The 11,918-nt window shown below is 32.3% G+C and overlaps 2 non-coding genes across 2 annotated transcripts; both read right to left on the bottom strand.

The window, feature by feature from the left end:
- Window positions 1-1,060: 1,060 nt before the first annotated feature.
- On the bottom strand, window positions 1,061-1,238 carry LOC133849939 (5.8S ribosomal RNA). Its single transcript, XR_009895529.1, has one exon. It is a non-coding gene; the product is annotated as a 5.8S ribosomal RNA (ribosomal RNA).
- A 564-nt stretch (window positions 1,239-1,802) lies between these two features.
- Window positions 1,803-3,796, bottom strand: LOC133849940 (small subunit ribosomal RNA). Its single transcript, XR_009895530.1, has one exon. It is a non-coding gene; the product is annotated as a small subunit ribosomal RNA (ribosomal RNA).
- Window positions 3,797-11,918: the final 8,122 nt, after the last annotated feature.

The following is an 11,918-nucleotide window of genomic DNA, read 5'->3' as shown; positions in this document are numbered from 1 at the left end:
TGATAATCATGCCATTATATAATTCCGAAAAATTAACGCACTGTACTCATATAATCTATCAGCACTTTATCAAATTTTTGAAATTTATTTTATGTTAAAATGCAAGCACTCTAATTTAAATAAACTCTTATCAAAATTGTTTGATAAATTCCATACATGCTAATAGATTACAATGTCCTTATATGGAAAAAATGCACACTATCGTTATAATATTGATTAAATATTACAATTCTAATGATGAATTTTCCATAACGGATATTCAGGTTCATCGGGCTTAACCTCTAAGCAGTTTCACGTACTATTTAACTCTCTATTCAGAGTTCTTTTCAACTTTCCCTCACGGTACTTGTTTACTATCGGTCTCATGGTTATATTTAGTTTTAGATGGAGTTTACCACCCACTTAGTGCTGCACTATCAAGCAACACGACTCTTTGGAAACATCATCTAATAATCATTAACGTTATACGGGCCTGGCACCCTCTATGGGTAAATGGCCTCATTTAAGAAGGACTTAAATCGTTAATTTCTCATACTAGAATATTGACGTTCCATACACTGCATCTCACATTTGCCATATAGACAAAGTGACTTAGTGCTGAACTGATTTCTTTTCGCTCGCCGCTACTAAGAAAATCCTTGTTAGTTTCTTTTCCTCCCCTAATTAATATGCTTAAATTCAGGGGGTAGTCCCATATGAGTTGAGGTTGTTTAATTACACTTATAGACAATTCTCTGCCTATTTTGAAATATACTATCTTTTTTGAAGGTCCATAATATTCACAAAATTATTCTTTATATCATATTCGTTAATAAGAGGCAATTCTAGTTTATAAAATAATATATTTTATGCTAGACATTCCTCAGTATTATTTGAAATGAATAAAGAACATATAATTCTTCAAATTTCTCATGCAACAGAGTTTTAGTATTTTCATTTATTAATTCATATTATGAATATCTTAAGCGAGAACTTTTAGATTCACACTTATATTATCCAATAATATACAATGTGCTTAAAATTCCGAAAAATTTTAAACAACTTATTTAGCATAGTCTTACAACCCTCAACCATATGTAGTCCAAGCAGCACTAAAAATTAATTAAAGTACATAACAGCATGGACTGCGATATGCGTTCAAAATGTCGATGTTCATGTGTCCTGCAGTTCACACGATGACGCACAGTTTGCTGCGTTCTTCATCGACCCATGAGCCGAGTGATCCACCGCTTAGAGTGATACAATTTTTTTTATTTCATTACGTCAACAATATTTTTATTGAAAGAAATTAAAAATACACCATTTTACTGGCATATATCAATTCCTTCAATAAAATTTTTTTATACCTAAATAAATGTTGCGAAATGTCTTAGTTTTACATAATCGATAATAATAAGATATATGACAAGTATATTTTAGCTAAATTTATTTATTATGATCAACATATGTAAAGCGTTAACCTGCAAACAGGTACAACATTGTTTTTCTTTAGGTGTTGCGAACCAATGTATGCGCACTGGAATATGCACAATACATTTTGCAACGCATGTATATTATGGTACATATACACGCAGTTTTTATTTTATCCAAAACACATAAAACACTCTTAATACAGTATATAATAATAATAATACATAACAAACGGTTTTTAGCTAATTTAAATTATTATATGTTGCATAATTGTATCTCATATGATTGAATAAAATATTTATATTTATTAGTTACTTAATTTATTAAATATTGCAATTCCCTAAAAGAGAAAAACAAATTTAATTTATTAACGGTTAGATGCATTAAAACAATAATGATCCTTCCGCAGGTTCACCTACGGAAACCTTGTTACGACTTTTACTTCCTCTAAATAATCAAGTTCGGTCAACTTTTGCGAAACAACCGCAACACACAAGGCGTCACAGTGATCACGTCCGGAGACCTCACTAAATAATTCAATCGGTAGTAGCGACGGGCGGTGTGCACAAAGGGCAGGGACGTAATCAATGCGAGTTAATGACTCACACTTACTGGGAATTCCAAGTTCATGTGAACAGTTTCAGTTCACAATCCCAAGCATGAAAGTGGTTCAGCGGTTTACCCGGACCTCTCGGTCTAGGAAATACACGTTGATACTTTCATTGTAGCGCGCGTGCAGCCCAGGACATCTAAGGGCATCACAGACCTGTTATTGCTCAATCTCATTATTGCTAGACGCAATTTGTCCATTTAAGAAGCTAGTGTCCTTATAATGGGACAAACCAACAGGTACGGCTCCACTTATATAAACACATTCAAACACAATAAACATTTTACTGCCACCATGAATGAAGGCTATATAAGCTTCAACACCATAATCCTGAAGATATCTATTTAATATATTTGAGTCTCGTTCGTTATCGGAATTAACCAGACAAATCACTCCACGAACTAAGAACGGCCATGCACCACCACCCATAGATTCGAGAAAGAGCTATCAATCTGTCTTACACACTTATGTTCGGACCTGGTAAGTTTTCCCGTGTTGAGTCAAATTAAGCCGCAGGCTCCACTCCTGGTGGTGCCCTTCCGTCAATTCCTTTAAGTTTCAGCTTTGCAACCATACTTCCCCCGGAGCCCAAAAGCTTTGGTTTCCCGGGAAGCGACTGAGAGAGCCATAAAAGTAGCTACACCCAATTGCTAGCTGGCATCGTTTATGGTTAGAACTAGGGCGGTATCTGATCGCCTTCGAACCTCTAACTTTCGTTCTTGATTAATGAAAACATCTTTGGCAAATGCTTTCGCTTAAGTTAGTCTTACGACGGTCCAAGAATTTCACCTCTCGCGTCGTAATACTAATGCCCCCAAACTGCTTCTATTAATCATTACCTCTTGATCTGAAAACCAATGAAAGCAGAACAGAGGTCTTATTTCATTATCCCATGCACAGAATATTCAGGCATTTGAAGCCTGCTTTAAGCACTCTAATTTGTTCAAAGTAATTGTACCGGCCCACAATAACACTCGATGAAGAGCACTAATGCAGGTTTTAAATAGGAGGAACATATAAAAAAGTACAAGTACCTAATTATATATAAGAACTCCACCGGTAATACGCTTACATACATAAAGGTATAGTACTAACTACAATTGTAAGTTGCACTACCCGTATGAAGCACAAGTTCAACTACGAACGTTTTAACCGCAACAACTTTAATATACGCTATTGGAGCTGGAATTACCGCGGCTGCTGGCACCAGACTTGCCCTCCAATAGGTCCTTGTTAAAGGATTTAAAGTGTACTCATTCCAATTACAGGGCCTCGGATATGAGTCCTGTATTGTTATTTTTCGTCACTACCTCCCCGAGCTGGGAGTGGGTAATTTACGCGCCTGCTGCCTTCCTTAGATGTGGTAGCCGTTTCTCAGGCTCCCTCTCCGGAATCGAACCCTGATTCCCCGTTACCCGTTGCAACCATGGTAGTCCTAGATACTACCATCAAAAGTTGATAGGGCAGACATTTGAAAGATCTGTCGTCGGTACGAGACCATACGATCTGCATGTTATCTAGAGTTCAACCAGTGTAACGATCTTGCGATCGCTTGGTTTTAGCCTAATAAAAGCACACGTTCCAGAAGGTCCGTGTTTTAATTGCATGTATTAGCTCTAGAATTACCACAGTTATCCAAGTAACTGTTAACGATCTAAGGAACCATAACTGATATAATGAGCCTTTTGCGGTTTCACTATTAATTCGTGTGTACTTAGACATGCATGGCTTAATCTTTGAGACAAGCATATAACTACTGGCAGGATCAACCAGAATAATGTTCATTTCATTATGTAAATAATATTTAAAATATAATTACATAAATCTTCAAATATGTAAAATACATGACAACTCACAAATATTTTTGAATAACAAACGATAATATTCAATAATTGTATATATATATATGTTATACTTGACATGTACTATACGAATGTGGCCACAATTAGATAGCATTCACGTTCGCTAGTTATAATTCACAATTGTTTATATAAATATATATACTTATATATAAAATATATATGCATATAATCGTTCAAAAATATCATTTTATTTCAACTTACTAAATATATTATATCACACATGCATATTTATAATTTAAATTCAATTAATTGAATAAAAATTATTTTATTTTGATGACAAATTGATAATTTTATCTAATTTTGCATTTACGTGTAGACAATATTATATTAGTAAAAACCTCCGTCCAAAATAAATAATTTTTATAATGTCCTTGAGGATTTTCAATTATTCACAAAATATTAATTCTTTAGCTACGAAAACACCTTTGGAATAAGACATTTAATTCGTCATATGCTTATATAATAATAGTTATTATATAAACATATAAACGTCGGATGAGACTTTTGTAATAACATAATTATTACCTATTATGCAAACTGAAATATATGCATCCAATACATATATATACGTGATGGGCACACACTGCTCACCATGTATAGGTTTTGTGACACGTTTTCTACAATGCTTTTATTTTATTTAGTATTGCCATCTAACGTATCTTTTGTTGCACTAATTTAATAATACAACAGTAAAACTTCATTATTTTTAACTTTTTTAATCATATTGCCTTCTATATGATTATTTTCATATATTATTTATATATGACTTATGCCGGCAAGACTCACTCCATATACATAGTCATATATATTTCACTTGTGAAATTTTTCTCATATGACATGCCTGCTCGACATCACCACCCCTATATAGGTTTTGTGACACGTTTTCTACAACCAGCTCATTTTACTAAGGTCTACCATCTAATGTATCTTTATGTTGCACTAATTTAATAATACAACAGCAAAACTTCATTATTTTTAACTTGTATAATCATATTGCCTTCTATATGATTATTTTCATATATTATTTATATATGACTTATGCCGGCAAGACTCACTCCATATACATAGTCATATATATTTCACTTGTGAAATTTTTCTCATATGACATGCCTGCCCGACCTCACCACCCCTATAAAGGTTTTGTGACACGTTTTCTGCAATGCTTTTATTTTATTTAGTATTACCATCTAACGTATCTTTTTGTTGCACTAATTTAATAATACAACAGTAAAACTTCATTATTTTTAACTTTTTAATCATATTGCCTTCTATATGATTATTTTCATATATTATTTATATATGACTTATGCCGGCAAGACTCACTCCATATACATAGTCATATATATTTCACTTGTGAAATTTTTCTCATATGACATGCCTGCTCGACATCACCACCCCTATATAGGTTTTGTGACACGTTTTCTACAACCAGCTCATTTTACTAAGGTCTACCATCTAATGTATCTTTATGTTGCACTAATTTAATAATACAACAGCAAAACTTCATTATTTTTAACTTGTATAATCATATTGCCTTCTATATGATTATTTTCATATATTATTTATATATGACTTATGCCGGCAAGACTCACTCCATATACATAGTCATATATATTTCACTTGTGAAATTTTTCTCATATGACATGCCTGCCCGACCTCACCACCCCTATAAAGGTTTTGTGACACGTTTTCTGCAATGCTTTTATTTTATTTAGTATTACCATCTAACGTATCTTTTTGTTGCACTAATTTAATAATACAACAGTAAAACTTCATTATTTTTAACTTTTTAATCATATTGCCTTCTATATGATTATTTTCATATATTATTTATATATGACTTATGCCGGCAAGACTCACTCCATATACATAGTCATATATATTTCACTTGTGAAATTTTTCTCATATGACATGCCTGCTCGACATCACCACCCCTATATAGGTTTTGTGACACGTTTTCTACAACCAGCTCATTTTACTAAGGTCTACCATCTAATGTATCTTTATGTTGCACTAATTTAATAATACAACAGCAAAACTTCATTATTTTTAACTTGTATAATCATATTGCCTTCTATATGATTATTTTCATATATTATTTATATATGACTTATGCCGGCAAGACTCACTCCATATACATAGTCATATATATTTCACTTGTGAAATTTTTCTCATATGACATGCCTGCCCGACCTCACCACCCCTATAGAGGTTTTGTGACACGTTTTCTGCAATGCTTTTATTTTATTTAGTATTACCATCTAACGTATCTTTTTGTTGCACTAATTTAATAATACAACAGTAAAACTTCATTATTTTTAACTTTTTAATCATATTGCCTTCTATATGATTATTTTCATATATTATTTATATATGACATGCCGGCAAGACTCACTCCATATACATAGTCATATATATTTCACTTGTGAAATTTTTCTCATATGACATGCCTGCCCGACCTCACCACCCCTATATAGGTTTTGTGACACGTTTTCTACAACCGGCTCATTTTACTAAGGTCTACCATCAAATGTATCTTTATGTTGCACTAATTTAATAATGCAACAGTAAAACTTCATTATTTTTAACTTTTTAATCATATTGCCTTCTATATGATTGTTTTCATATATTATTTATATATGACATGCCGGCAAGACTCACTCCATATACATAGTCATATATATTTCACTTGTGAAATTTTTCTCATATGACATGCCTGCCCGACCTCACCACCCCTATATAGGTTTTGTGACACGTTTTCTACAACCAGCTCATTTTACTAAGGTCTACCATCAAATGTATCTTTATGTTGCACTAATTTAATAATGCAACAGTAAAACTTCATTATTTTTAACTTTTTTAATCATATTGCCTTCTATATGATTGTTTTCATATATTATTTATATATGACATGCCGGCAAGACTCACTCCATATACATAGTCATATATATTTCACTTGTGAAATTTTTCTCATATGACATGCCTGCTCGACATCACCACCCCTATATAGGTTTTGTGACACGTTTTCTACAACCAGCTCATTTTACTAAGGTCCACCACCTAATGTATCTTTATGTGGCACTAATTTAATAATACAACAGCAAAACTTCATTATATTATCATCAATAATTTGTATTAAATACAAGTACAATCGTAAATTGTTTAACATTGTTTAAAATTTTTGTCAAAGTTGAAATGATATGTCAGTTCAATAAAAATTCACCAAGTCCAAAAAATGTTTTCTCAAGTTTAACTCGAATTCTTATCTTAGTATATTAATAAACTGTATTAAATGCTATTTAAAAAGTTTTTCATTCAATTTTCACATGTTGAAATTTTTGCCAATGTTGAACTCATATCTCGGTAGAACCTCATATCATATGGCTGCAGTTCAATAAAAATTCACCAAGTCCAAAAAAATTTTTTCTCAAGTTAAATTCAAAATCTTATCTCATTATATTAATAAACTGTATAAAATGCTATTTAAAAAGTTTTTCATTCAATTTTCGCATGTTGAAATTTTTGTCAATGTTGAACTCATATCTCGGTAGAACCTCATATCATATGGCTGCAGTTCAAAAAAAATTCACCAAGTCCAAAAAATTTTTCTCAAGTTAAATTCAAAATCTTATCTCATTATATTAATAAACTGTATAACATGCTATTTAAAAAGTTTTTCATTCAATTTTCACATGTTGAAATTTTTTGTCAATGTTGAACTCATATCTCGGTAGAACCTCATATCATATGGCTGCAGTTCAATAAAAATTCACCAAGTCCAAAAAATTTTTTCTCAAGTTAAATTCAAAATCTTATCTCATTATATTAATAAACTGTATAACATGCTATTTAAAAAGTTTTTTATTCTATTTTGACATGTTGAAATTTTTTGTCAATGTTGAACTCATATCTCGGTGGAACCTCATATCATTTGGCTGCAGTTCAATAAAAAATTCACCAAGTCCAAAAAATTTTTTCTCAAGTTAAATTCAAAATCTTATCTCATTATATTAATAAACTGTATAAAATGCTATTTGAAAAGTTTTTCTTCAATTTTCATATGTTGAAATTTTTTGTCATATTTCGCTAGAACCTCATATCATATGGCTGCAGTTCAATAAAAAATTCACCAAGTCCAAAAAAATTTTTTCTCAAGTTAAATTCAAAATCTTATCTCATTATATTAATAAACTGTATAAAATGCTATTTAAAAAGTTTTTCATTCAATTTTCACATGTTGAAATTTTTTGTCAATGTTGAACTCATATCTCGGTAGAACCTCATATCATATGGCTGCAGTTCAATAAAAAATTCACCAAGTCCAAAAAAATTTTTCTCAAGTTAAATTCAAAATCTTATCTCATTATATTAATAAACTGTATAACATGCTATTTAAAAGTTTTTATTCTATTTTGACATGTTGAAATTTTTGTCAATGTTGAACTCATATCTCGGTAGAACCTCATATCATTTGGCTGCAGTTCAATAAAAAATTCACCAAGTCCAAAAAAATTTTTTCTCAAGTTAAATTCAAAATCATATCTCATTATATTAATAAACAGTATAAAATGCTATTTATTTAAAAGTTTTTCATTCAATTTTCATATGTTGAAATTTTTTGTCAAAATTGAACTTATAAGTTTTTCATGTCTTAAGTTGCGCCACCAATATGATGGCGTTCTTTTGCTACCAAACATATTAAATGCATACTTAAAATACGCAAGTATTCTGTACACATAGATACATATATATCATGCATATTTTTAATTTTCGCCACTAATATGATGCCGTCCTTTTGCTACCAAATAAATATGTATAACTAACACATACTAAATAAATGCATATTTAAAATATGCAAGTATTTTGTACACATAGATATACTATGCATATTCTTAATTTTCGCCACTAATATGATGGCGTCCTTTTGCTACCAAATAAATATATATTACCAACGCATAATAAATAAATGCATATTTAAAATACGCAAGTATTTTGTAAACAAATTTTCGCCACTAATATGATGGCGTCCTTTTGGCTACCAAATAAATATATATTACCAACGCATAATAAATAAATGCATATTTAAAATATGCAAGTATTTTGTACACATAGATATACTATGCATATTCTTAATTTTCGCCACTAATATGATGGCGTCCTTTTGGCTACCAAATAAATATATATTACCAACGCATAATAAATAAATGCATATTTAAAATATGCAAGTATTTTGTACACATAGATATACTATGCATATTCTTAATTTTCGCCACTAATATGATGGCGTCATTTTGCTACCAAATAAATATATATTACCAACGCATAATAAATAAATGCATATTTAAAATACGCAAGTATTTTGTAAACAAATTTTCGCCACTAATATGATGGCGTCCTTTTGGCTACCAAATAAATATATATTACCAACGCATAATAAATAAATGCATATTTAAAATATGCAAGTATTTTGTAAACAAATTTTCGCCACTAATATGATGGCGTCCTTTTGGCTACCAAATAAATATATATTACCAACGCATAATAAATAAATGCATATTTAAAATATGCAAGTATTTTGTACACATAGATATACTATGCATATTTTTAATCTTCGCCACTAATATGATGGCGTCCTTTTGGCTACCAAATAAATATATATAATTAACGCATACTAAATAAATGCATATTTAAAATATACAAGTATATTTTGTACACATTGATATATTATTTATTTATATATATAATATATTCATATATTATATAAATATTCTTCTTATATGCGTAATTGTATAACATAATTATGCATACAATTTTGCATATTTATATATATAAACATATATACGTTTCCATATATACATCATACATATAATATTTTTTATATATGCCTTAAACATATATATTTTATCGAATCGTCAAGCAAAGGATAAGCTTCAGTGGATCGCAGTATGGCAGCTGCTCAACCACTTACAACACCTTGCCTGTTATAAAAGTCGTTTACAATTGATTCAAGGCTTTGTCATTGTATTAAATAATGTTTTAATATATAACTAGCGCGGCACCAGGTGATCGAAGATCCTCCCAATTTACTATGTTATATGTAACATTGGCATCACATCCATCGTCGTCTATTAAATGAATAATAAACTTTTAATGGTTTAGAAGCCATACAATGCAAATTGCCCCTTATTTATCATTGCAGTCCAGCACGGATACGACCTTAGAGGCGTTCAGGCATAATCCAACGGACGTAGCGTCATACCACTGTTCGCTCGAACAAGTATTGTGCCATTGGTCCGTACCTGCGGTTCCTCTCGTACTACGCAGGAATGCTGTCGCAACAACGTTTTGTCATTAGTAGGGTAAAACTAACCTGTCTCACGACGGTCTAAACCCAGCTCACGTTCCCTTGCATGGGTGAACAATCCAACGCTTGGTGAATTTTGCTTCACAATGATAGGAAGAGCCGACATCGAAGGATCAAAAAGCGACGTCGCTATGAACGCTTGGCCGCCACAAGCCAGTTATCCCTATGGTAACTTTTCTGACACCTCTTGTTAAAAACTCTTTAAACCAAAAGGATCGATAGGCCGAGCTTTTGCTGTCCCTGTGTGTACTGAACACCGAGATCAAGTCAGCATTTGCCCTTTTGCTCTATGTGTGGTTTCTGTCCGCACTGAGCTGGCCTTGGGACACCTCCGTTATTATTTGAGAGATGTACCGCCCCAGTCAAACTCCCTACCTGGCAATGTCCTTGAATTGGATCATACCTGAGTAATTGGAGTTATACCAAATTTTTAATTTGAGAATACATAAATGCACTCTCTCATTAATGAATTTGTTTGCGATTATATAACAAACTCGTGATACTTTGATCAAGAAGCTTGCATCAAAACCCAATACCATAAGATATAATAAATATATCCGTATAATGGCTAGGAAATGATACACGTTCCATTTAATCAAGTAAGTAAGGAAACAATAAGAGTAGTGGTATTTCATTGTCGATACTAAACCGAAATTTAATATCTCCCACTTATTCTACACCTCTTATGTCTCCTTACACTGCCAGATTAGAGTCAAGCTCAAAAGGGTCTTCTTTCCCCGCTAATTATTCCAAGCCCGTTCCTTGGCTGTGGTTTCGCTAGATAGATAGGGACATATTAGCGCACCTGTCATCTACATCCAATGTCCAAACAACTGGCCTTCGAATGCCTTCGAATGTACCTTTTAAAGGGGCGCTGATCACGCCTGAATTGTGTATAAATAAGTAATAATAAATTGATCCCATGCGCGCTCGGGCGCCGTGTGATTAAGTCAGTCATGACAGGTGCACACGTAAAACTAATATAGCTAATATATGTCCCTATCTACTATCTAGCGAAACCACAGCCAAGGAACGGGCTTGGAATAATTAGCAGGAAAGAAGACCCTTTGAGCTTGACTCTAATCTGGCAGTGTAAGGAGACATAAGAGGTGTAGAATAAGTGGAGATATTAAATTTCGGTTTAGTATCGACAATGAAATACCACTACTCTTATTGTTTCCTTACTTACTTGATTAAATGGAACGTGTATCATTTCCTAGCCATTATACGGATATATTTATTATATCTTATGGTATTGGGTTTTGATGCAAGCTTTTGATCAAAGTATCACGAGTTTGTTATATAATCGCAAAACAAATTCATTAATGAGAGAGTGCATTTATGTATTCTCAAATTAAAAATTTGGTATAACCCAATTACTCAGGTATGATCCAATTCAAGGACATTGCCAGGTAGGGAGTTTGACTGGAGCGGTACATCTCAAATAATAACGGAGGTGTCCCAAGGCCAGCTCAGTGCGGACAGAAACCACACATAGAGCAAAAGGGCAAATGCTGACTTGATCTCGGTGTTCAGTACACACAGGACAGCAAAAGCTCGGCCTATCGATCCTTTTGGTTTAAAGAGTTTTTAACAAGAGGTGTCAGAAAAGTTACCATAGGATAACTGGCTTGTGGCGGCCAAGCGTTCATAGCGACGTCGCTTTTGATCC

This window comes from Drosophila sulfurigaster, unplaced genomic scaffold (assembly GCF_023558435.1).
Source record: "Drosophila sulfurigaster albostrigata strain 15112-1811.04 unplaced genomic scaffold, ASM2355843v2 ctg48_pilon, whole genome shotgun sequence".
NCBI classification, from domain to species: domain Eukaryota; kingdom Metazoa; phylum Arthropoda; class Insecta; order Diptera; family Drosophilidae; genus Drosophila; species Drosophila sulfurigaster.
This window is presented reverse-complemented; position numbering and strand designations above follow the sequence as displayed.